The sequence below is a fragment of the Lissotriton helveticus genome, chromosome 7 (assembly GCF_964261635.1).
Source record: "Lissotriton helveticus chromosome 7, aLisHel1.1, whole genome shotgun sequence".
Classification (NCBI taxonomy): Eukaryota; Metazoa; Chordata; class Amphibia; order Caudata; family Salamandridae; genus Lissotriton; species Lissotriton helveticus.
The window spans coordinates 1,450,634,412-1,450,660,805 of record NC_136068.1 but is presented as its reverse complement, the minus strand read 5'-3'; positions in this window follow the sequence as shown (position 1 = coordinate 1,450,660,805).

Sequence of the window (26,394 nt, the reverse complement as noted above, 5' to 3'; positions counted from 1 at the left end):
TTGGTCATTTTTGGTAAGTTGCTATGCCGTTATAATCTCTGTCCTGTATAGTCAGAGATTTTGATCTTGGTCTTTGGAATCACTGTTGTTCTAAAATTGGAATTGTATATTTAGCATGAGATAGAGATGGAACTTCCCTCAAAATCCTTAGTATTTACATAAGGTTTTATACATAGCATTAAGTGTCCTATGTTTTAAATATGTATTTATGATGTAAGATGTATGTAACATAGTGTAAATAAGTATGATACAAGTTGTACAGCAAAGTATGTGGTGGGTTTCTAAATGGGTATTGTACATAGGTAATGTCATGTGTACATAATATGCAATAGAGGTGTATTAGTAGACAATATAAAATGCAGTTAAGTTAAAAACTGACATCGTTTGAAGTAAAAGGCCAGACCTCGCCTGTTAGGTTTGTTAACTGTCAAGTATAATAATGATATAAATTGTGCACAGTGAAAAAAGATAACAATCCATTTGACGCTGATAAAGTATGGAAGTGACAATTAATTGGCACAATTTTTGTTTTGTAGTTATCATTGATACAGGAAATATATACAGAATTCCTGAGGAAGGCTCTGCCGAAACGCGTTGAAGGAAATTTTTCTGTATATAATTGTGAACAAAAATACTGGATCTAAAGAATTGTGCATTCTGAAATGAAGGACATTTTTTCTGTATATAATTGTGAACAAAAATATTGTATTGAATGAATTGTGGATTTTGAAATGTATTTAAGATTTGATAATATGCACAAACAAAATAACCATATATAAGAAAGAAAAGAATAAAAGATAAAAAGCAAAAAATATTTTTAAATAAAATAAAATTAAATCAGAAAACATTAGTGTCAGTTGAATTACCTTATATGTATACAGGCGTTGATAGGATGTGCTAAAACATGCACAAAACCCGGTGTTAATTTCCCCCCCCCTTTTTCAAAAAACAGTTCTTTCCTTGCTAGGGTTCATCCTTTAGGGCAGGGGACCCTATTTTTTCCTAAAAAGAGGTCTAGCATGGGACCAGGGTTCAATTCCCGCCTCGGCAGGGTCTTGGCTCAATTTCCTCGAACCTGATATTTCTTGCCTCGGTGCCTATTCTAATCATGGGTCCCACTCTGCAACTCTGGGCAATAGGTTGCTTAATCTCCACAACAGCCCCAACAACGCTAGGATGCCTGGCTTCACCTTGGGGGTGCCCAGGAGTGGGCACTTCACATGGAAAGCCAGGAAGGGTTCCACAGCGGTATGCGTACAAGCGCCTGAGATACCCGTTCGGGGGTCGATTCGGGCCCTATACAAGTACTACTACTACTACTACATCCATTTGAAAGTCTTTCAAAGCATGAGGAGGGTGTTGAAGCAGGTCGAGGATATGGCGTTGCTCTGGCGGTTCATTGTAAGCAATGAGTCTAGTATGATGCCGAGAATTCGCGCGTGGTCCGTCAGGGTAGCAGGATTCCCGAGGGCCACCAGGAGTCATTCCATTCAGAGGGGGTGGAGCCAAGAATGAGTACTTCTGTCTTTTCTAAGTTGAGTTTCAGGCAGCTGTTCTTCATCCAGGTGGTGAAGGCTTTCATCCCTTCTTGGAAGTTGTAGACGTTGAAGAGGGTGAAGCTAAGGAAGGAGCCCTGGGGCACTCCACAGTTGGTCTCTGACGGTTCTAAGCAATAGGGAGGGAGTCTGACCCGCTGAGTTGTGCAGATGAGGAAGGAGCGTATCCAGTCGAGGGCCATGCCGAGGATGCCGGCATCGTGGAGTCTGATGGCTGGGGTGCGGTGGGAGACGGGGTTGAATGCAGCCAAGAGGTCCAGGAGGAGGGCTGCCATTTCGCCCTGGTCGTGGAGGGAGCAGATGTTGTCAGTGGCGGGGAGTAGGGCGGTCTCAGTGCTGTGGTTGCTTTAGAATCCAGATTGGGATCTGTCCAGGCAGGACGTTGTTAGCTTCGATGAAGTTTGCTAGCTGGGTGTTGATGACCTTTTTGATGACTTTGGCTGTAAATGGAAGCAGGGAGATGGGCCTGAAGTTCTTGAGCTCTGTTGGGTCCGCGGAGGGTTTCTTCAGGAGGGGGTTGACTTCAATGTCTTTCCAGTCATCGGGGAAGGTGGCAGTCTCAAAGGAGCAGTTGATTGTCCGACGTACTTCAAGTGCAATGGCAGAAGCGGCTCTTTGAAAGATGTGTTGTAGGCAGGGGTCTGAGGGTGCTCCGGAGTGGATGCTTTTCATGGTCTCCAAGGTGTTTTCTGTCGTGAGGAGGATCGATTTGAGCAGGGTCTGTTGGGTGGCATCGCATGAGGGGAGAGCTGCAGCGGTGAGGTGGTCTTGGTTGTCGAAGGTCATCTTAATCTTGTGGTGGAAGATTGTGCTGAGTCTGTTGCAGAGGTCGTGGGAGGGTGGGATGTCTGTTGTTTCGCTGCAGGGTTTGGCGAATTCCTTGATGATGAAGAAGAGCTCTTTGGTGTTGTGTGCGTTGATGAAGATTCTGTCCTGTATGAATTTCTTCCTTGTGGATTTGGTGAGTTGGTGGTATGCAGTGGTGGCTGCTTGGTAAGCGGCCAGTTTTTCCAGGGTTTTGTTGTTCCTCCATGTCTTTACGAGTCGTCTGTGGGAGCCTCTGTATTCTTGGAGTGCAGTGGTAACCCAGCTTGCTTTCTTGGTGTGTCTTCTGGTGGCTTTCTTGAGGGGGGCGAGTGTTTCCGCACAGTTCATCATCCAGAGTTGGAGGTTGCGTGCTGCAATGTTTGCGCCTGACGTAGTCGGTGGTGGGGTGCTGACAAGGGCAGAGGTGAGCTGGTCTTCAGTGACTTTGATCCAGATTCTGCAGGGAGATGGTTTGTGTGCTTTTGTATGCTGGGTTTTTTGAAGGAGAAGTTGATGGAGTGGTGGTCTGTCCAGAGGAGTTCCGTGGTGTGGCTATAGAAGATGCTGTTTTCTCCGGTGAAGACGAGGTAAGTGTGTGTCCTGCTGTGTGGGTGGGGGCAATGATTAGCTGTTTCAGTCCTATGTTGGCGAGGTTCTCTAGGAGAAAGGCGGTATTTGAGTCATTGTGGTTATCCAGGTAGAATTTTAGGTTTCCAAGTAGGATGTAGTCTGTGAATGCGAGGGCATGGGGTGCGATGAGGTTGTGATGGTGTCGGTAAAGGGAGCGCGGGGCTGGGCAGCCTGTAGATGCGCATTCCGTAAGATAGTCGTTTTGGGGTTGGTTTGGATCTGGAAGTGGAGATGCTCCATGAGGGTTGTTGTGACGTTCAGGAGGGTGGTCATGCGGAGGGTGCTTTTGTGACCTATGGTGATGCCTCCTCCTGGACAGATGCGGCAGTCCTTGTGCAAGATCTGGTATCCATCAGTAATTGCGGTGGCGATGTCGGTTGCTGAGTTGACATTGGTCCAGTTTTCCACGAGGAAGGCGACGTTGTGCGTGAAGGTGTTAAGGATATCACAGATTTCTATGGCGTGTTTGTGTAGGCAACGTACGTTGAGGAGGATGCAGTTGAGTGGTTTGTGAGCGGTGATATCTGGTAGGCTGGGAGATGCTGCTGAGGCAAGGAGGTGGGTGAAGGTGAGACATCAGTGTAGACAGGAGAGAGGGACGTGGATGTTGGTCAGCATTGAGAGCTGGCAGATTTATTTTGTGTCCGGGGTTTAGATCGTGGAAGGTTCTGGAGTTGTAGTACAGGCGGGTCAGAGGACCAGGGTCCCTGGCGCTCGTCTCAGTCAGGTCGCGCAGCAGCGTCCATTAAGCAGGGATCGGGGAGGGCGGGTCAGCTGGGAGGCGGGAGCAGGACGGACACATTGGAGGGGCCGCAGGGGTAGCAGTGGCGGGGGGATAAATGAAGGAAAGAGTGAGAAGTGAAAAGTGAAAACAAAGGAAAAAGAAGGAAAGAGTGAGAAGTGAAAAGGAGAAAGCTGACACTAGGGCAGAACGAAGGAAAGAGGAAAAGGGGCATAAACAGAAAGAGGCAAGAGAGGCAGAGTCAGATCAGCAGAAGAGCAGAGTGATCTCCCAATGGACCAACAGGGATGAGGTGCAGGCAGGAGCCTTCGGGTGGAGGAGGGCTGAGAACACCCTGCAACAGAGCTCAGGGGGCAGCACTTAGTGGTAGAACTGCACGGGGGAGAGCAGTCACACTGACCAGGTCAGTGATCTTGCTCTTGAGGGCATCATTTTTTGGGTGAATTTTCACATAAGTACATCATGACGATTACATATATGCACACAGTTTGGCGTTTCAGCTTTTACAGTTTGCGCCGCATGTAGATGCTTACATAATATCAGTACATGACACAAAGCAGCATAAGCAACCTAGGACAAATGTCAATATGTGCATTACCATCGCATTTCCAATACTTTGGTAAGAGATGGAAAAAGGGAAGGGAAGAGGGGGCTCATATGGATATGGTAGTCCATCCATATCTCGCAGTCTTAAGTGGCCATTGGAACATGGATATTGGAAGATTTTGGCCTCAGCATGCGTGCTCCCATGTGACCATGCTAAGTCCTTGGTTGCACTGGCGCTCGTGCACAGTTAGGCGTCAGTAAGAGATTCACAGATAATCAGGCGAATAACATGTGCAACAAAACATATAAAACATTTATATAACCCGTAATCCCTCATAGTTGCATAGACAGCGTTTCATGTGGTCCAGACGATGTACATGTACAAGCTGCTTCTCCGTTTCTAAGAGGCGCATATGTGTGTTATGTGAACCAGTATATGCTTGACTTGAGGAGTGTGGTGTGGTGCATACACTGCAACAATCAATACATGCAGTAGTGGTCTATGGCCTGGGGGTCGGGTAGATCTACAGGCGGCATGCCTGCATTATGCTGCAGTTCAGGGTATATAGCGTCCCAGTACGTGGCGAAAGGGATCTTACGTATCCCCAGAGTTTCCTCGCGTTTAATTGCGAAACTTTCTGTTTTGGGCCATGCAAGCATAGAATTACGCCAAGCGCGTATATGGGGGGTTGGGGAGATGGAGTCAGGTGCTTTCCACTTCTTACTAATCAGTCTCTTGGACAATATCAATCCCAGATCTAGAAACCTGGACGTGACTTTCGTGGCTGGTGTCCTGCATAACTTATGTAATAGATATGTAGGCCATTCGAACGGCAACTCCTGACCAGTGCAAGTGTGTAACAATGCAGCCACCTCCCTCCAGTATGTGCCCACTCTATGGCAACTCCAGAACGTGTGAAGTAAAGTCAGCCCCTAGTTCCTCGCATCTTGGACCTTTAGCATCTCCGCGATTAAAGAATCGCCCGATTTTTACTGGCGTGAAGTATGCCCTATGTATGATATATAACTCTATCTGCCAGAAGCGTATGTTCCTGGGGATATTTGTCTCTTGAGGGCATCATGACATTGACGGACCCATGGCGGTGCCAGGGTAGGCCGCCTGGTGGGTGTGCTCCCTCCAGGCGAGCAGACTGCGGCCACACTGCCCTGTGCACTGTCATTATTGATGCCACCCCCTAAATAGCATCTTCACACTTGTAGTTGAGAAACCTAAAAAACACACTTTATCTTATTCGCTCTTAGCACAGACAAATTCCAGCTGATTGAGGCCAAATGTACCTGTCAGCGTGCGTTACACTTCAGCCATTAACATAGAGCATTAACACGTATGATTTTAAATCCATCTAATTATCTGATGGGTTAATGGCCAACAATGAGTCTTTACTATGTAAATCCACAACCTTAGCATGAGAAAGATGCCTACACAAACTACTGAAGTCTTAACTTCTCCCCCCAAAGATCAGATGCATCAAGGAGGACGCTTCGAAAAAGAGTGTTTCGCTTCACTGCTGGGCGCGAGTAGTAGAAAGGACACCTTTCTTACCCATTTGTGCCAACACGTTGAAAGGCCAATATTAATGATAACAGGGCAACAGTGCATTGGTCAGCACATGCAAAGATTGACATCGTGGCCATTACACTTTGTATGGCACTAAATATACTTTCCTATTGAAAGCATTGAAAATTACTTTTCAGTTACTTTTCTTACGCGAGTATCTCTAGATATTAGGCTGGTGCATTTCCTGAGGGAATGAAGAAGGAGGTAATGCATTTTTTAAGCTCAGACACACACAAAAAATCAACTGCAGAGGTACTGATTTCGTGATTACCCTCTCAACTGTATCCCGCATAGGAACAATTTGTTGACTTCTGTAAAAAACAAACAAAAAAAACGCATCTACCAGGGTACTTTGTTTAGGTGGTTCCTGACATTTAGTAACTAGCACAGCACCGAGGACATCTACTTTTTGCATGATTAGTAATGACTGAAATCATTGCACTGTTGCTAGAAGGAGCTCCCAAACGGCAAACTACACAAGGAGTTTGGTTGATCTGACAGTATGAGGTGGGTTGAAGTGGCTATGTCGATCTCAGTGAGAGAGAAGGGCGCACGTGTTTTCAAAACTTCCCAATGAACCCTTTTGTAAGGAAAGGAGCTATGCATGTTTTCTACAAACATTATCCAAAATTAAGTTACTAATTTGAACTTAATATGATTACTGTTTTGCAACAAATGTTAATCAAACATTACATTTTTTTTTATACATGTCTTTATTGGATTTCCCTGTTACAAAGCCATTGATAATTTTTCTATAACAAGATTGCATATATCAAGAACGTACCCAAATATAATGTTGATTTATATATGATTAATGATGTGGCATTTTAATAAATTGGAGTCCACTATGTACTGTAAATGTCTGCTTGTATACATTGTATGTATGTTTTGTGGTTTCGTAAACTTTAAAATTAAACAAGTTACTCTTTTAACCAGTCCTGGATTACAATGCAACACGAATTGCATTTCTGAAACTTGTGGTTTTTGTACCTCATTCAAAATACGCGTTTTAAACAACCACTATATAAATAGAAGATGGCAAGGAAAGAGAATGGGGAGAGGTATCGTGCATGATATGGAGTTATTTAGCAGCTACAGTAAAGTTATGTATACTCTCTGTGGCCTGGAAGCAGAAGAGTCTACATTTTTATTTTTGTTCTTGTCAATTTTCATACACTTTTACAGCTAAGTGGAACTCCCCACTGTAGGAAGCTGGCTCTGTATATACTATACCAAAGTAAGGGCTAGGCTGCACAGAGTCCAATGGGTACCCCAAAGGTAGGCAGAGGTTAAAGTAGATAGTACCTTACTCTCTTTTTGTGGTAGGGTGGGAAAGCAGAAAATCCTTATCAGAGGGGAGTGCTAAGCATTTATTATCCACACTCAGGCAACAAATTATTTCACACAGTCAAGGACTGAACTTTGACCAATTTGTTTTGTATAAAATATTATTTAGTGATATTTATTTTCTACAACCAACAAAGTAAGCATAAAAATACTTTGCAAGCATATGCAGTTAAAATACAATTTGAATGTAAGGAATTTTTAAAGAAGGTTTACTTTGTTTTTGCAAATAGGCAGAATTACTTTTCAGTTACTTTTCTTACGCGAGTATCTCTAGATATTAGGCTGGTGCATTTCCTGAGGAAAGGAAGAAGGAGGTAATGCATTTTTTAAGCTCAGTACAGGTTTACAGTACTCATGAGCCACACTTATTCCTAAGAAAACAGAACTGGATTTATGGGTCCGTGGGTAGGATAAGGTCAAATGGGCACTCGAGTTGCACCACCAGCGGCACAGAGGCAGCCGGGTTCAGAGTGCTGGGACCACACGTTAGCCAACGGGCTAAGTACGGTCGGGGCTTGGGGACTGCAGCAAGCAGGCCTCCAGATTAGGAAACAAAAGCTTCTGGGGTCAAGGTCAGCACGGTGAGGCCCAATGGCCAATACAAGAACTACATTGCCAGTGGTACAGAGGCGGCCGGGTGTAGGATGCGGTCTAGGCTGAAGCTGCAGGTTTGTTCGAGGATCCCTCGGAGTCAGTCATTGGCTGACGAGGCGAGTGGGGTCTTTGGCAGTCATCGTTTTGTGACCACAAGCGTTCGAGGATGGAGTCGGTTGGACAGCCGCGGTTGGGTTTTTCTGGCCTGATTCCGTTACAAAGCTGGTCCGGGTCTCACCTTCGTTCGCGGTTGAGGGGACCTTTCAGTTGTTGGCTGCAGGTTTGATCTTGAAGCTAGTAAAAGTCCAGGGGATACTCCGATCCAGGCTAGGATCCTCAGTAGGACCTTCCAAGGTTATTGGGTGAATCAGGCTAGGCCGCCGGGAGCGGAGTGTTGGAGACTCTCGGAATCCGCCGGAGTCGGTTGGTTTTGAGTAAGTCTGGTGCTCATGGGAAACATAGTCTGTGTGGTTTTGAAGGCAGTGCGGGTTCTCTGGGTTTTTGAGGACTGCTGGCTGCAGGACACATCAAGGTTTTGCAGGAGGAGTCTGAGGTTGAGACAGGCCAGTAGAGCTGAGGCCAAGTGAGTGGGTGTCCTCCTCTTCCTTTCTCTGCGTGGCTGTTCAGTACTTCTTCTTCTGGTTTCTTCTTGTTGATATGAGGAGGCAACGTTCAGGGTTGCCCCTAAATAATAAATTAGGGGTGTTACAGGTAGGTACAGGTCAGGACCAGTGGGTCCCTTCCTTGGGCGTAGGTACACCCCCTATTATGCCACCCTCCAGTGGGGGGTGTAGGCCTCACTCTAATTGGTTGGGTCCCCCTATCTGCAAGATGGCAGGGACTGAGAGTTATGCTTCACTTCGCCTGCCCCACTTTAGGGTTGGGGTTGGCAGAGGTGGGTACATGTCTCCTCCCCACATGGTTTTCCTGCCGATTCTCCCGCCCAAAATGTGGGTCTGAACCAGTGGGAGCCAGTTGCTGAGAGCAGCAAATAGCTGGGGTAGCTCACAAAGGTGGTGAGCCTTTGAAGCTTCCCCTTGGTGGACCCTGCCCATCCTGGGGGAGAAGGCGTGGTACCTCAATCCAGGATGTGTTTTGTTACAGGACCATGAGAGTGGCAGGCTCTCAACCCAAGGGTCCAGAAACATGTCTGGTGGTTGCAGTTGGTGAGCAGTCACCCAGCCAGGACACTAGAGTTGAGTCGTTTTACAGGGGGTACCTCTAAGATGCCCTCTGAGTGCATTTTTTATTAAATCCTACACTGGCATCAGTGTGCTGTAGTGTAGTTCCTATATTCCCAATAGGCTCTGCACATTGGAATAATATACACTATAGATGTGACATAGGACTGAGGACAGTATGTCTCTATCAAGTATATTAATCTTAATTGTGTGTGCCGACTAACTCAGAGGTCACTAGAAACTTTCTCGAATAAACAAGAAGGGATTCGTTTCTGACAACCACATAAACATGACAACTTTGTTTCCCTAGGACTGGAACAAATATCTTCAGAGTCATGGGAAACAATAGATAACTATTTTACTCAGTTAATCGTGCATGCTTAGTTTCTACAGAGTTGCAGAGAAATAGTGAGACGGGCGTTTTCAATAAAAGGGTTTATTGAACAGTCTTCTTTCTCGTGCAAGAGAGGTGAACTGCTATAATCGTTAGCCAGAATGCAAAGTATAATGCGTACAGCGCAAACAGTAATATAAAATAATACTCTAATAGCATTGCCTGCTGTTATGATATATATATAAAAAATACATACATAAATAACACAGGCTAAAATACTCAACTGGTGCTTCTAAAATACGCCTACCCCAATGTACCTAACCTAGGTCTAGTACCAGGGAAGAAGTAAGTGTTGCTTAGCATAAGTTTTAGTTCTGCCAAGAATTGCCAAAGGTTTCTCTAGGTTCTAATCAGCTCCATACCTTTAGAATGAAAGAGGTTGATATCTCTGTCTCAGGACTCGATTTCCCAACTCCCCGCAAGGGGAGTCAGAAACACTGGAGCTGGATTCTCGGCAGGAGGATGTCAGCTTCTGATCAGTGCATCAGCTGGAGAGTCGGCTTCCTTCTGCACTTGCTGTAGCGAGCTGCGTCGGGCAAGTAGGTAGTCGAACTGCACCGAACCACACCGTGCTTTGCTATACCAAGTGAAGGTATATTTATACCTTGAAGGTGTTTAGGAATGCCAGCTTTGACGTAAAGTAGGGCATATGAACGTCATGGATGAACCCCTAAGGAATAGTTGTTCATGCATAATAAATGAGTTCTTGGAGAAAACAATATTCAAGCAAGGGGAAGTCCCTAACAGCTTAAGAGTCTGGTTTTCCTAGAATTTGTTGTGACGTCGATAAACGGATGGAAGTAGCCATGCCTGTATTGGGGTAGCATGTGCTATGCCTAAATAAGGGCTGGATTTCTATGCCTACATAAGGGCAATGTGAATTATACCTATATAAGGGCATGAATGTGGAAAAATGCATACGGAGTCTAAATCGATACACAACAGTGGCTTTAATGTGCTGACATGTGTGATACCAAACTTCCCAGTTTTCAGTAAGGCCATTATGGTGCTGTGGAGTTCAAAATGTTGACCTCCCCTACCATGTACACTTTATGGCATTACTGCATTCACAATGTCCAAGAACTGACTTAGACACTGTCGGGCCACAGAGCTCATTCACCTGTACCCTCACCATTGGTATAGGGCGCCTAGCCAGAGGGGTGGCCTACCTATGCCAGGGCAGTGGGTTGTAGGCATGGCCCACAGGGAAGTGTGCCATGTCAACTCTTCACTTTGTTCTGCACCAAAACACACAGCCTGCAATGGCAGTGTGTGTGTGTGAAGGCACAGGGCCTCTATGTGCTGCAGCCCTTAGCTGCCTTCCCTGGTCACAGTGCCTTTGGTACCTATGGTACCCTTTACAAGGGACTTACATGTGACCAGAGAGTTGACAATTGGGTTTTGCAACAGTACATTTTAGGGAAAGAACATAGGCCCTGGGTACCTGGTTGGCAGGAACCCAGGTCATACTCTGACAAAGTACATCAACATAAGGCAAAATTGGGGGCAACCATGCAAAAAGGGGCACTTTCCTACACCCACTCTCTCTATAAATTTTGTGAAGAGTCTCTAATTTATTCATTTAACAACAATGATTTTTGCAATCGTTCCCTGAGTGAAAGAATATTTATTTACCAGTACTTATCAACCGGAAATAAACAACTTTCACAGATTTCCCTATTTTGTTTGTACTCGATCACTTGAGGAAAGCTCATGGGAAATGTGTTAACAGAGGATCTACGGGGGATTTGTGCGTTGTCAGTTTTCACAGTGAATGTGTGTTTTTTACTGCTCTAAGCAGCTCTGCTATTCAGTAAATATATTGTGCTGGCCTATGCCTAGCCTCAAAATAGCGAAGACAGTCAACTCGCTCTCACGTTCGTCCCCCCCCCCCCCGAACAAGAGACTTGAGTCGAGGAATATTGGCAGAGATGTTGTTGCTAAATTTAACATTGCTTATAGTGGGGTGGGATTTGATAGCAGGTCCAAGCATCCACAGTCTCCAGCACGCCGAGATTCACAGAGGGTCACCGGTCAAGCAGCCCACCTTTCATGTGTGCCATGACCACAGGGAATGGCCAGCAGCCCCCGGCGTGACCCCCAACCCAAGTGGCAATGTGCTAGACGGGTAAGATGACTTGCCTCTTTGTGCAATTTAGTGCCTAAACAATGCCTTTTCATTTTTGTCTGATGGGAGGGAAGAATTAAGAATGCCTTTGGCACAAGGTACCTTGCACCCTGTGCCTTTTCCTTCACTTATTCCCCGGGCCGGAAGTAATCCCCAATTCTACAATAATGGCTCCTTCCAGGGAATGCGTATTGTGTGGGAAAAAAGTGGATGGGCCAAAAGTATTTTGGGAGCCTGCAGCAAATGCTAGGTTTGCTGACATCAAGACTACCTAGTCTGAAATCCACTGCCTAGTTCTTACCTCCTCCACCACCCTAAACGACCTGCCTCTATCTTACTCCTACAGGTTTGTCTATCCGCTTACTCCCTTTCTCACTGTTGTCCTGTCTTTCTCTTTCTCCATCCCATACCTGTTTCGGCTGTTCTCTCTCATGCTGAGTCAAAGTCTGATGATGAAAAATAAGTTCTGGTCCCAAATATAACTGATGGTGCCCACCACCCGCACAAATTAAGCATCCCATCTAGGCTTGGCCTTGAGTGCTGGCCAAATATCTAAGAGAGCAGAACACTCAATAAACCCTAATCCTGCTCTTTCTATCCTGTCTAGGCTGGGCCTATGAGTGATACAAGGGCACAGGGCTCCCTTTCAGTCCGTGCAGTAACACCCACTCTTGCTATTATGGCTTCTTCCGTATTTTTGTTTACGTTTTTAGCCACAACATGGAGGCTTCTATTTACACTGTGTAGTAATTATTATTCTGACTTGGTTTGCCCCTAGGAGACAAACAAAAGTGTTTTGATGCTTGATGTCTAGGTTCGTGCAATACAAATACCATAAGAATATATACAACAAAATGATGGAATGAATGCTTGAATTAATCAGGGCCGACGACCACACTGAGCCACATGCCAGTCCATTATTTTCACCCATTTCACCATTGTAGAGCGAGATCATTGGTATGCATTTACTTATTTTAGTGACTAGATAGCACGGAACAGTATTCAACTGTAAGACTGGTTCAAGAGTGTGGGTACCCTTTCCAGAAATATAAGATGTGCAGGTCCCCTCCCTCAGTTAAGGAGGGGCCACCAAGACATTTCCCCAACACTTCAGGCCTTATTTAGAGTTTGGCAGAAAGGATACTCGATCACAAACATGGCAGAAGCCCCATCTGTGGTATTATAAGTGCATTATTACCTATGGCACTTGTAATGCGGTGGATGAATATCCATCATGTTTTTACAGTATATAGCCTCCCCAAACTCTAAATAATGCCCTATGTATTTACACTTTCATAATTTTAAAGGGGCCATCCAATGTAGAGAACAAATACGAGTCTCTGTAGCTAGCCCTGCATCTCTAGCAATCAGCAAGAATAGGCATTCTAGAATGTTGCTTTATCTGGTGACGTCTGCTTGGGTTTTGAGATGTATTGTGATATTATTCACTGGATGGTCTTTTTAACAAATGGCGTGCTTCCATTTTTCCTGAACTCTTGTTACTTTAAGAAATATTTTAAAGCAGGTGAGGGGAGTTCTCTTTTTTTTTTACAATTTGATTTTGCCGCATTCATGATCTGTTTCCCTGCCCGGGGACCAGACAGACAGGGTGGGTCATATTAAGCGGAGAAGATCACCAACGCTGGAAAACTATTGTACAGGGGAAACACTTTTCCTTCTCTAGAAATTAATGCAATCCACTCTAAAGTAATTTGCTTTAAATTAGTATTCCCTTCAGTTAACACCTTTTTGAAATGTGACTTTAGCAATACAGTACTCTACTAAAACTCGCTAATGAGTTAGACTTGACCCAAAATAGAATCAGGGTGCGTATAGATGTCCATGTTGCTGCTCTGCATTGAAAGTGCCCTCCTCTTCGACATGATTTGATTTGATTGATTTGATTTGATTTAGGGTTTTGTAGAGCGCTCAGCTGCCCTTAGGCATCCCGGCGCTGATGAACACATCCTGAAGGGTGGGAAGTCAAGTGAGGGAGCGCTCAGGGGAAGAGTAGAGTCTTCAGTCCTTTCCTAAATCTGAGATGGTTATGTCCATCAGTCCATACCTAAATGTTAAGTAATTAAATAAGCATCTCCATTGAGGTGAAAACCCCTGCTGGATGCCTCGATGCAGTGTGTTACGCAACACTTGTGCAGCACCTAAGCACAAACCTCTATTTAGGACCCAATGGGTTCCAAGCATATACCCAGTTCGATATTACACTATCAGGGCTGGAAGTTGTTAAAGCAAAGGTCTTCATCTACATGCAGCCGAATAAATTCGTCGCCAGGTCCAGCTGAAACAGTTTTAAGCATGGCAAAAAAGCTACGAGGGGGACAAACCAAAGCTTTGAGTGAGACAAACCTGCTTTTAATTTTGCCCCAGTCCTCAACAAATGACTAAGTCCTCCTTTTTTTTTTTTAATAGTTCTGGAATAGTTCTTCCTTGTCAGTCCTGCAGCCCCTTTTTCCCTGGGTAAGCTTCCAGGTTTCTTTCGAGCCAGATCTCCTGTTGGGTTCAGTCAGTCAGTCAAAAAATAACTTTATTTGGTTTGTCACAACCATAAAGCACATGGTAAAAATGTGTAACCGTCAGAATATAAAAAATCACATATTTTCAATAATACTTTAAAAATATTTACAGTTTCTGTAAAATTCCCAGACCCGTTCCAACCCCAAGCATTTGATCTTTTTCCACTTTCGCTAGTATTTTATCCACAAGTGTTACTCCACGGCATATTAAAATGTTTGATGAGCCCCCCATCCAGCTTGTTACCGCCTGTCTGCAAGTGCGAATATTTAAGTCATTTAAGGCTATTTTTAGCAGCTTCCTTCTTTCAACTTTTACGGTCTCACAAACGCACATTAAGTGGCATATGGTTTCTGTATGATACCCACATAGACGGCAAATCTTCGCTTGCTGTTTACTTTTCCAGGTGGGGACCAGGTCCTTCGAGTTGTAATCACCTAATCTGTATGCCATGAACCCCCTTTTTAATGATAGACAAAAGTGGGCCGCTAAATAAAGTTGCGGTTTTGGCTTTATATATGAATTTATTACCACCCAGGCGTGACGATGTTTGGTCAGTCTTCTTTTATCTTCCACGAAGGATAATGTCTTGGCCCTGGTGTTACACACCCTGTTAAATGTTGTTCTTTCCAGGTTGCTGTTCCAGGCTTCCTCGATCTCTAATACCTCTAGGGCTGTACACAGTAACCCCAAGTATTTGCTTTTTTTGGTCAAATGCGTCTTTATTTCCATCCAACATAAGTTGTTCAACGATCCCGGTTCCGATGCTCTGAATTTCCAGCTCAGTTTTGCAAACATTGCTTTTCTTTGATATTCTTGGTTCTGAAGACCGAATTCCAAGCGTATCTGTGCTGGAGATGATCCTTTAACCCCTTGTGAGCTGTTGATGAGCTCAGCTCGTCATGAGGGACGGTTGAGCTGTCCTCATGACGAGCTGAGCTAGTCACAGCCGTTGAAACGTTCGCACGCGGGGATAATTTCCACGCTGTGCTGAACGTTCTAAAAACGGGAGTGTGGTGTGACGAGCTCAGCTCATCACGAGGGCAGCTCCGCTGTGCCTCATCACGAGCCGAAGCTCGTCAACAGCAGAGCGGCGCCGCGCACGGCCCCCCTTCCCCCCGCACAGCTGGGGGAAAACGCCCCGCAGCCAAGGGGTTAAAGAGGTTGAAAACTGCTTTAAATACTTTACTCTGCAGTTCATTTAAAATGTTAATTTCTTGGCCATGCCCTATTTCCAAACCATAGGATAAAGTTGGGAGCAATTGTGCTGCCATTATTTTCCTGTTGGGTTCAGTCCTCTATCATCAGCTGGGCCCTGTTGAAGTCAGGAGTTCATTTACTTTTCAGTGTCCCTGCAACAGGGACACAGGAGATCAACCATATGACCCTGGATAGCTATTCCAGCCGTGGGTGCAGTAGGAGCCAGGAAGCCTCTGGTAGTTAGGAGCCTTCTTCCAGCAGAGCCTTGTTGTTCAGGTGGAGTATTTCTAGGTCCAGGAATGTACTGAGGAGGTGGTGGCCGAGGTGCCAGGCTTATCTCATACACAGTCCCCCCATCCCATTTTGCAGCAGTTTCCCTTTGATTTCCTACATAATTACTCAGGATCCCTTGCTTCAAAATGGCAGACCCATTCTGTCACCAGGCAGACCTGTCTTTGGCGCCTTAGCCATACCTCTATTTAGATTAGCTCTCCTCCCACCTAAGAGGGTACAAACCGGTTCTCCACCCCACCCCCCATCACCCATGTGAGTGGAGCCTGGCTATCTAGGAGGGTCTGGGAAAGGAATAGGAGAAGCCCTCCTTAGCCTCTCTAAGTACAAAGAGATAGTGCTAAACTGTCCTTTGTTCTGCCAGCTTTTCTGGTCCACTCCAAGATAGCTAATCCCAAAATCACCCATCCGCTCTTCCTGGGCTCAGAGGCAGGCTATTGTCCTCTCACCCAGGCTCAATAGCTCTCCTGTTGAAGGATGTGTATCCTAGCTCTGGAGGGGCTGAACAGCAAAATTGATTTAAGGACAGTTTTGACTCAGGCAGCAAAAATGTGTTCTTTACCGAGTTACTTTTGCACTTAACTTATCCAGAATATGATTTCATAATTAACTCAGATTTTGAAAATTAAGTAAGAACTAACTTTGAAGCACTTATCTAATATTTTCCTAATGGGAGATTGGAAATAGGAAATAGACATGTTAATCTCATCTAGGCCTGCTTGAGGAAATGTCTAGTAAAGCATACACAGTGAAATAGCTTATGGATTTTATTTCACTGCATGACCACACATATAGTGTGTCCAGAGTTTATATGTTCAAGAAACAAAAAGGGGTTTTGGCTCTAATCAGCACCGCTGAGCCCTATTCAAACAAAAACAGCAAAATGCCAATACTGATGCGCGATTCTGACATTTTAACAAGCGCATTGAAGTGAAACAATGTAACCATGAACTTCTTTTTCTGAATGAATTAATCAAAATTTATTCAAGAATTCACATATATAAATCAAAAGCAAACAATTACATCAATTTTAAAATTTGTTGACAAACACCAAGCTCCCTTAACCCACAAAATCCTTTTTTAGTATATCCTTCCAACCATAACAACTTCTCTTTCACACCCCCTCAATACACCCATCTCTGTCAATCTTCTCAATCATCCACTCGTTCCGCTCTCCACACATTCTAGCACAACCACACCTGCCCATCTTTCAATATTTCATATTTATACAACCACAAAAAATAAATAAATAAACACAAAAGCCAAACAGAAAACAAGTCTCAAAATGCAAGATTTTCAATTTTTGACAGTAATTTGTACACTTGATTGGCCACAAAAAAGGTCAACGTGTTTCGAACCCCTCCACATACGGGGTTCTCCTCAGGACCAGAAATCTCAAAAAAACACACAAAACTGTGTCTTAGTTATTGACCATATACACAAGAGGCCCCCCTCCTTCTATTTGCCTTCTCTCAAGAAGTCTGCTTACCTTATTATATGCTGTGAGATCAGCCGATCCCTGCTTTGCTATCTTCACTTAGTCTACAGTGCAAACCTGCAGGGACAATCATACAATCTCAGAACTACGTCCCAGAACGCTAGTTTTGTGAGTCAGAAAGTCTAAACTGTATGTATTTAAGATGTTTCTTGCATTTGTAGCTGCGGTCGGTCAGAGAACGTGAGCCGTTGAGTTACAGGTACGTCGTGGATTCCCAGGCGTGAGTCCTAGACCGTACAGGAGGAAAAACAAGAGAAGGTATCAAACTGCGGTGTCAAAAGGGTCCATGAGAAAGTTACACCTACCTTTCTACTTGTATTCAGCCCGCGGGTACCTCGTTTTGTTTTGGTGAGGATTGTATACGTATCGCTTCACGTTTCCTGCAATAAAAATTCTGGATTTAATCAACTGTTGAATCTCGAACATATAAGACGGTCTCTCATTGGGAAGCGGGATAGGCTCATAACTCTCTCGCTTGTGCAACCTTAGCTCGCTTGTGTAATGAAAGACGAGCCGGGCGTCTCCCTGTTCAGTAGCTCTTTCTACAAATTGCCTTAATCCTTACCTTACACGTGAGCCTTTCTTCCGCGATACATGTCCTTACGGGCCGCCAGGTGTTGGGATATAGGCAGGTTTGGCCCTTAGTCCTCTCTCTGTGTGCATGCATTGGTCACTCCCCTCCCTCCCATAATCATGTGACTGTATAAAGGGGATTCAGACCGGGCGTTCCTTGCTTGGTTTCGCTACCGGTCACGTTGTCAATTCTGTTTGGGTCTTCCTTGGTTTTCGCCCTTGGGAGTGTTTGCTGCTGCCGGGTTGGAGGATTACCGATGCCCTGTTCCGGATAGCAGAACGAGGCTTCGTTTCTGCTGTGAAGACATTAGTTCGGGACTTTATTTGGGACTACGGAGCGTTTGTACCAGGGAGTGATATTTAACTCACCTGGGATTCAGTGTTGGCCTGTACGCGGCTGCGTGCAGATGTGAGGAAATCGCTGGGGGTTTTACTTCCGGGAGTATTTTGGAGCCTATTCACCTCATTGTGTGCTGTTGAGGTGCTTTTCACGGACCGGCTGCCAGTCGGTGTTTTTGTTTGGCGTGTTGGGTGGCCACTCGTTTTTTCGGGGATTTTGAGACGCTACTAAGTATCGTGTTGAGCTAAAGAAGGGGTTTTTTTCTGTCCAGTGACTTTTTCCCCTGCTTTACTCTTTGTGTAAATATTCATCATTTCAAGTATATCATCTCTCAAGACAAAGTGGACTTTATTCAAGTCGGAGAAGTCTCCAGTTAAGGACTGTGGAATCCCTCATCAGGTAGGAAGGGGTTGTTGTTATATCTGGTTCTGGTATGCGCAGAGAGAGAGGAGGGGGTCGTGGGGTGAGTCTCATTATTTTCCTTTCTTTTGTGTCTCTTCTGCAGGGTGAGAGGCTTACACTACCTTCACCTTAGATGTAAGGGGAGCTGGAGACGTATCGAGTCCATAGAAGTCTTTTTCCTCCCTTTTCTTTTCTTTACCCTTCCCTCTCCCCTGGCCCAGACTGTAGGGCGTGGTGGTATATGTATCGCGCACTACAGTCTGTGTGGGGGTAGAGGTTTGGGATTGTCGTCGCTCCTGCAGCGTGGATCCAAGTGGGTGACAACTGACACCAGGAAGCTTAGCGGTAGCTGCAGGAGGGAGCAGAAGTGATTTAAATGTCGGCATGGCCTCCAGCAGTGCGTCATACCGCTGCACGCTGGGGATTGTAGTGTAGGCTCAATGAGCCATCTATCAAACCGGATTGTTCACGGCCTCCACATTGACTAATGAGATTGGCCTGTATGATGTGCACTCCGTAGGTGGTCAGTCCGGTTTTGGGATCACTACCATGGTGGTACGCCTGATTTTCCAGTGCAAATTGTGCTGTAGTCTTCCAAAACATCCGTGAAGGGTGACTTATGAATATATGAAAATAGGCTTTTTCTACATGGCATTTTTCTTTGACACATGTGACCGCAAGGGAATTTAAACTGCAGCCCAGACAGAGTACAGTGGGGCTCCTGGCAAATATATACTTTTGTCATGTGGGTGGTGTAAATAGACACTGCAGCCCACATATGACATTTAACCATCCATGCCAATGGTGCATTTTAGGCACTATTTACATAGGATTCATAAGGAAGTTAAATAGCCTAGCAGTGAGTTGCACTATGCATCCTTTTTTAGGGCTGGAAGGAGAGAGGAGCATCTCATCCTTAAAAGACATGGCTGGCTCTACTAGCAAGGAGCTCAAGAGACTTAACAAATTGACATTCCTCATGGAACATTGGATGGAAAATGCAGACGACCATTCACGAAGAAACACCCCTAAAGGTTCTTTATTTACTGCTTTAAAGCATGGCTCCTGGAGGGGGTGTGATCCAGCGGGCTATAGAAAATATATCATAAACTACGCTACCCAACTTCATAACCTATAAACAAAATTCTAAACTAAATATGGACCCATTTATAAACCTGATATATTTTAGGCCTACTGAATCAGGTGGTCAGAATAAATCTATATACACATTATCTACAAACTATATACATTTTTATACATTTGCAGAAAGAATATTGTCATTAGAATAAAACCCAACCATTTAAATGACCACCATAGGCGACGTGATCTAGCTAATAGTAACCTACACTTCTGAATAACCAAGACCAGCTTGTTTGTCAAAAGTAAGATTTTATTTACTAAATTATGGTATATAAGTTGAAAGTTTTATAAATGAATTTTATTAGCAATAATGCAAGCATGATTATAATGAAATATGAGAAAATTACTATTTAAGCAATTGAAACAATTTTAAAGAAAATATATAAAGTTTAGCATTTCTAAAACCTAATTCCCTAACTAAGCTAAATAGATAGAAATTAAAGTAAAGTTCTTTGAGGATTCTTACGTGCTCCACGCAAAGTCCAGCAGCACATCACCCTCATCGGAAAGTCAGAAAGCAGCAGCCAGCCCAACCCTAAGGGCATGACTTTTTATACCTTTCTACGCTAACTAAACTAGCAAAGGAAAGTTTTCAGAAATCCTCGACGTCCCATTGGCTGAGAGTGACAAGTGACATGTCACCCGTTTCTCAAAAAGTTCCACTAAATCTTATTTCATAGAGACCATTGTTCCTTCCACGTGAAGCCAGAAGCTTCCTCATGTTGCAACAAATGTATTAAGTCATTCTCGCAGCGTCCATTGACTTTCATTATACTTCCGCGGATGCCAAGTTAAGGATTGACAAAATGTTCACTTTCGACCTTGGCCATGTCCGACAGAATGATGTCAGCTCATCAGTTTTTGCTTTGTGAATGCAGCTTCAATAAACGTTTAAATTCAGAATGGGCGTCTCGTGACTTTCTGCAGAATTATATGTCAGCTCTTTTTCTGCGTTTCAAATGACTAGGCCCAAAAGCAGGCAACTTATGATTTCTAATATAAAACAAACACAAGAAAAGTATTAATGTAAGAAATAAAGTAGATTCTGTATCCACCCCATGGTTTACTAATTAATTAACCCACCCGATTAATCAAAATGTTACCTAGCCATTGCAAACAAATAAAGCAGCGTTTATATTTACCAGTCTCCGTTTTTCCATGAGACCCATATGCACCTAGAATAGTAGAAATGACATCATACAGACAAAGAAAAGCAAAACAAGCACATGCTTCTTTTAAGTTTGCAGCAATTAGTAATGACAAAAACGAAAACAATAAATTATTTTATTATTTTGCACGAACAAAAAGATGCAACATTTATGCACGTTTATGAGCACACATGTTAGTCCCCCCACGTGTAAAGTTTAATCTAAGTTGTATTAGCACGACATATCACAAATCATTAATAATTTTATTCATGTTATGGAAATGTGACTTTGCGAGTTTAAACAAAATTTTGTTTTCTATCTCGCTCCATCAACTCCCTCATCTGGTGATTAACAAATCACCACACCAGCACTCAAAATTTTGGTAAATTAAATTTTTAAGAAATCGATTCAAATTCATTTGTATCAGTAAACCTAAAAGTCTGTTTCTGCATAATCTTTGCAATTAACATGACGCTCTCTATGTAACTCCTGTAATTCAATCTCCCTTTCTTCTTCTTTTCTGAGTTGATAGATTCTTTTCTTTTCTTTCAACTGTTTCTTTCTTTTATGTAACAAACAACCTAATTTGGTCAAAATAAAAATGAATACTATTATAATCAAAGGTGCCAGAATCTTGCCAAGAATTGAACTTCCGATATTATGAAACCAGTTTTTAATTGCTTGAAACCTTTTTGAAAGTTTCCCTGTAAAATCTTCTTCTTCTAAAGGAATTATCTCTGAATGCATTTGTGTAATATTCTTAATATACATTTCAATATTCTTACTTTCATCAGGTATATATGTACAGCAATGTTGGACATGTAAAATGCCACAGACTCCTCCCTCTTTTGCTAGGAGTATGTCTAAAGCAAGACGGTCTTGAATTACCATGGATCTAATTGCAATAACTTCAACATTCACTAATTGAAACCCATCAGCAGTGTCAGTTGATAATCTATCAACTATAGTGGACAATTTTCTGATTCTCCCTGCATTTAGGGTTATACCAACAAAAGGTATTACAGCTTGAAAAATATCTCCCAGAACTTCGGTAAAAGTTTCTCTTTTAGCTCTATTTACATAATTATGAATTTTAAACAATCCTTTTGAATCTCTGTCAACATGAAACACTTTAGGAAAAACAATTCCCACATAACAAGTTCCATACCAATGGTCTGGAAGGTTGTAGTAGGCTTTGTCACCACAAACAAAATAAATCCCAGGAAAGATAGGATCTTTTCTACCTTTAAATCCCCAACCTCCCATAATCTGATAAGTATCTTCACAGTTACTTGCACCTACAAAATAATTATCAAAAAGTGTATTATCTCTTCTAATGCAAAGCTTTCCACTAACTGGTTTGTCTATGTGAATTGCAATATTTTCAAGCATTTTGCCATTTAATTTCTCATCCTCTTTTTGCCAGAAGGCTGACTTAGTCTGCTTGACTAATTCATTTCTCTTATAAATTGCTCTTCTCTCCTCAACCATATTCAAAAATTTCTTTCCTTCAGCACTTAATTTACATGTTAGATTATTCTTGTAAGCATACTCGTAAGTGAGTTCGTTAGTAACAAGGAAATATTCTCTCATTTGTTTTGCTTTCTTATGCTTATTTAAAGCATTATCAATCTTAACATTAGCAAAAATTTCATCATAATTTGAATAGTAATATTCTAAACGACCAGTTTGATAAAATAAACTAGTTAATACACTACATGTTACAGCATAAGTGAGAGGAAGCATATTATATGTTACTCCCTCAGAAACAGAAGCAGGTAACTTAACACAGACATAGCAGTCTTTTGCATCCATTACCTTTACATATTCACTCAATAGCTTTGTGAATGTATTACTTGAAAAATCACCTATTGATTTATCTTGATGAATGTTAGGCTGATGATCAATAACTTTTGCAGATGCACTATGTTTAGTTTGGCTAACCAGAGCTTTGCTTGTTATGTTAACTTTGTGTAATTCTCTATTCATTTCTAAAGGGATAATCACAGCTAGTACCAACCAGAGCAGAACTAAAATGAGCAGACATACCAGAGTCATCTTACAGCATCTTTTAAAAACAGAACACTTTGAAGTGCTCTCCTTAACATAAGGCATTTTTTTTTTTTTTTTTAGGTTAGTTTTAGCCTCAAAAATAAAAATAAATTTTAAAATTTATATACACCCCCCTTTTAAAATATATTTTTCTTTTATAACCCTAAACAAGATTTCTTCAACCTTATGTCATACATAAGTTTTCTTCAACTAAACAGTTTTTCTTCGACCTTGTGTCAACTAACAAATTTTCTTCAGCCTTTTGCCAATTTAATAATTCTGTACTTCAATCATTGTCACTAATTTCTTGGATTTCGTTTTCTTCTTCACTACTATCATATATGTCAATAACAGGTGGAATTACTAAGTAAGTCCACTCAGGAGATTTGTATTTCTGGTTTGGTCTTATTATTCTCTTCCCTTTTCTCGATATCACTTCAATTTTTCTTCCAACTCCAACTTCTTTTCCTGGACTCTTTTGACTACTTATTTCCTCTACTTGTTCTATTGGCTTTTTGATCAATCTGACTCTCAATCTTCCACCTGGCCAGTAGTCTGCTTTTCTCACGTACTTCTTCTTTGGTTCAGAATTATTAGATTCTGACTTCCAAGTCCTTTTCTTTCTGTTTTCACTTCCACCTTCCACGTCACTTTCTTCAGTTTCGTAGTCTGAAATTTCAATTGACTCAGGAACTTCTCTATTCGGCAATTTCACTCCTTCAGGAACTTCACTTTGTCTTCCATCACTGGTACTCGGTAATTCGTTCTCCTCCTCTTCCTCAATTACCTCTAACTTCCCAGATTTCGGATTTTTGTTCCTTACTTCAGAGTTTGTTCTCTGCCTTTCGATACTCTCCTGGTCTGAAACTTCTTTTGGTTCAGCTTCTTTGTCTTCAATAGAGACAACCGAATCCTCAGTTATCTTTCCTTTTAACAGATTCTCTTCACCTTCAGAATCTATTTCAATTATTTCTAAGTCTTTTCTTGTCAGATTTCCATTCACTGGCACAGTTTCCAGATGTCGACTTTCTTGTCGATCTTCAGAATCTGGAATTACTTCACCTTCTGTTCTGTCTTCTGCTTCAGAATCAGAATCATCTGTTGTATCACTTTCAACGTCAGAACTCTCAGGAGTTGGTACTGGAATAGTATGACTAGGATGAATCCAACGCTTCAATCCTCTGCACTTTACAGCATTAGTAGTGATCAAGATTATCTGCCTAGGTTTCTGCCATCTAGGAGCTAGACAATTCCTTCTCCGATGTACTTTCGTTCTGACCCAATCGCCAGGTCTCAGATCATGAGTCAAAACTTTTTCATTTGATTGAGCTTCAGTTCCCACCTGATTAGACACAGAAGTTACCATATCAGATAACCTTTTACAGTAATCCAAAATTGCACTGTCATTTATGCTCAACAGTTTACCTACAGGTACAAAAGCTTGCCTCATAACTCTTCCCATTAAAATTTCATGAGGACTCAAACCTGTCTTTTTATCTGGTGTACTTCTTATTGACATCAAAACAAGTGGAAGAGCATCAGTCCACTTAATACCTGTTTCAAGACACATTTTTCCAATTCTGTTTTTGATTGTTCCATTTATTTGTTCAACTACACCTGATGCCTCTGGTCTGTATGCACAGTGTATTTTCTGCTCAATGCTCAAAGCTTCACAAATTAACTTCATCAGTTTGTTATCAAAATGGCTTCCTCCATCACTCTCAATAGTGACTGGAAAACCGTACCTTGGGATGATTTCTCTGAGCAATAGTTTTGCTACTGTAATTGAATCACAATGTCGTGTAGGGAAAGCCTCTACCCATCTTGAGAATAAGCATACAATTACAAGTACATATTTCAAACAGTTGTGTAAGGGCATTTCAATGAAATCCATTTGTAACCTGGTAAAGGGACCACCCTCTCGACCAATTATTCCTGTCCCCACCACTGATTTTCTGTTTGGATTCATTTGTTGGCATGACAAACACCTTTGACAAAAAGATTCAGCAATGGTTCTAAATTTTGTATTGAACCATGTTTCTCTAAAAAGTCTGACCATAGAATCTCTTCCTAGATGTGCAGGACCATGATATAATCTGGCCATGTCAGCAATCAAGCAATTTGGTAACACTACTCTGCCATCTTTGTAAACCCACACTCCATCTTCTTCACGTGGTCTACAATCTGATCTTAACCATAGGTCTTTTTCCTCATCGTTTGCTTCGTTTTGTAAATCTCTAATCTCATGCCATGTTTCTACAACAGTTGTTAGCATTAATGAATTTGAATCAGTTTCTTTACTCCTCTCCCGATTGTATGAATAATTTTTCCTTGCGCAGTACTTTGCTGTTTCATCTGCGAAGGCATTTCCCTTGGAAATATAATCAGTTCCTCTAGTGTGCGCTGCACATTTGACAATTGCAATTTCTTTTGGCAATTGTATTGCTTCAATTAATCTTCTAATGAAGACTGCATTTTTAATTGGTGATCCTGTTGATGTCATGTATCCTCTCTGTGACCAGAGTTGTCCATAATCATGCACAACTCCGTACCCATACTGACTATCAGTAATGATGGTAACTCTTATATCCTTTGATATTTCACATGCACGAATTAAAGCAATCAATTCAGCCACTTGTGCTGAACGAACTCCTTCAAGACATGATGCTTCTTCAACATCTACAACTGTACAAACTGAATATGAAGCTTTCAAGACACCTCCTTCGGATCTTAAGCATGAGCCATCTACAAAGTAGACAAAATCCGATTCAGACAAAGGTCTGTCTTTGATGTCTTTTCTTGGTTTAGTGCAGAATTCCATGACATCTAAACATTCATGTTCAGTTTCAATGTCATCAACAATTTCAGAATCAGGCAGTAATGTAGAAGGATTCAGATTCAAACATCTTGAAATCGAAACATTATCTGCTCCCAGTATGATTTTCTCATACTTTGTCAATCTGCTACTTGTTAAATGTTGAGTCTTACCTCTTGTCAGTAATATTTCAACCGAATGAGGCACAAAAACTTTCACAGGAAATCCCATAATGATTCCTTCACTTTGTTCGAGGCTGATACTTGTAGCTGCAACTGCTTTCAAACAACCTGGTAATGCTTTTGCAATTGGATCAAGAACTGCAGAGAAGTATGCAATAGGTTTCTTTAAATTTCCATGTCTCTGTATTAATACAGATAATGCACATCCTTCTCTCTCACTGCAATACAGTTCAAAATCTTTCTCATAATTTGGCATGCCTAAAGCAGGAGCTTGGCATAAGCTCTTTTTCAGGTTCTCAAAAGATTCCATCTCAGCATCATTGAGAATAATTGGATCTTTTACATCTGACTTTGTCAATCTTTGTAGTGGTTTTGCAATTACTGAAAATCCACTTATCCATTGTCGACAGTAACCTACCATTCCCAGGAACATTCTGACCTGTCTTTGTGTTCTTGGCGGTAACATTGCTTGAATCATTTTTATTCTCTCTATTGTTACTTGTCTTTTTCCTTTTGCAATTCTGTGACCAAGATATTTTACTTCTTGTTTGCAAAACTGTAGTTTTGCTGGGGACACTTTATGTCCTTCTTCTGCAAGGCGATTTAACAGAATTATTGTGTCTCTTACACAATTTTCTCTTGTCTTTGCAGCTATTAACAAATCATCAATATACTGCACCAACGTAGACCTACCTGGTAAATCTAAATCTTCTAATGATC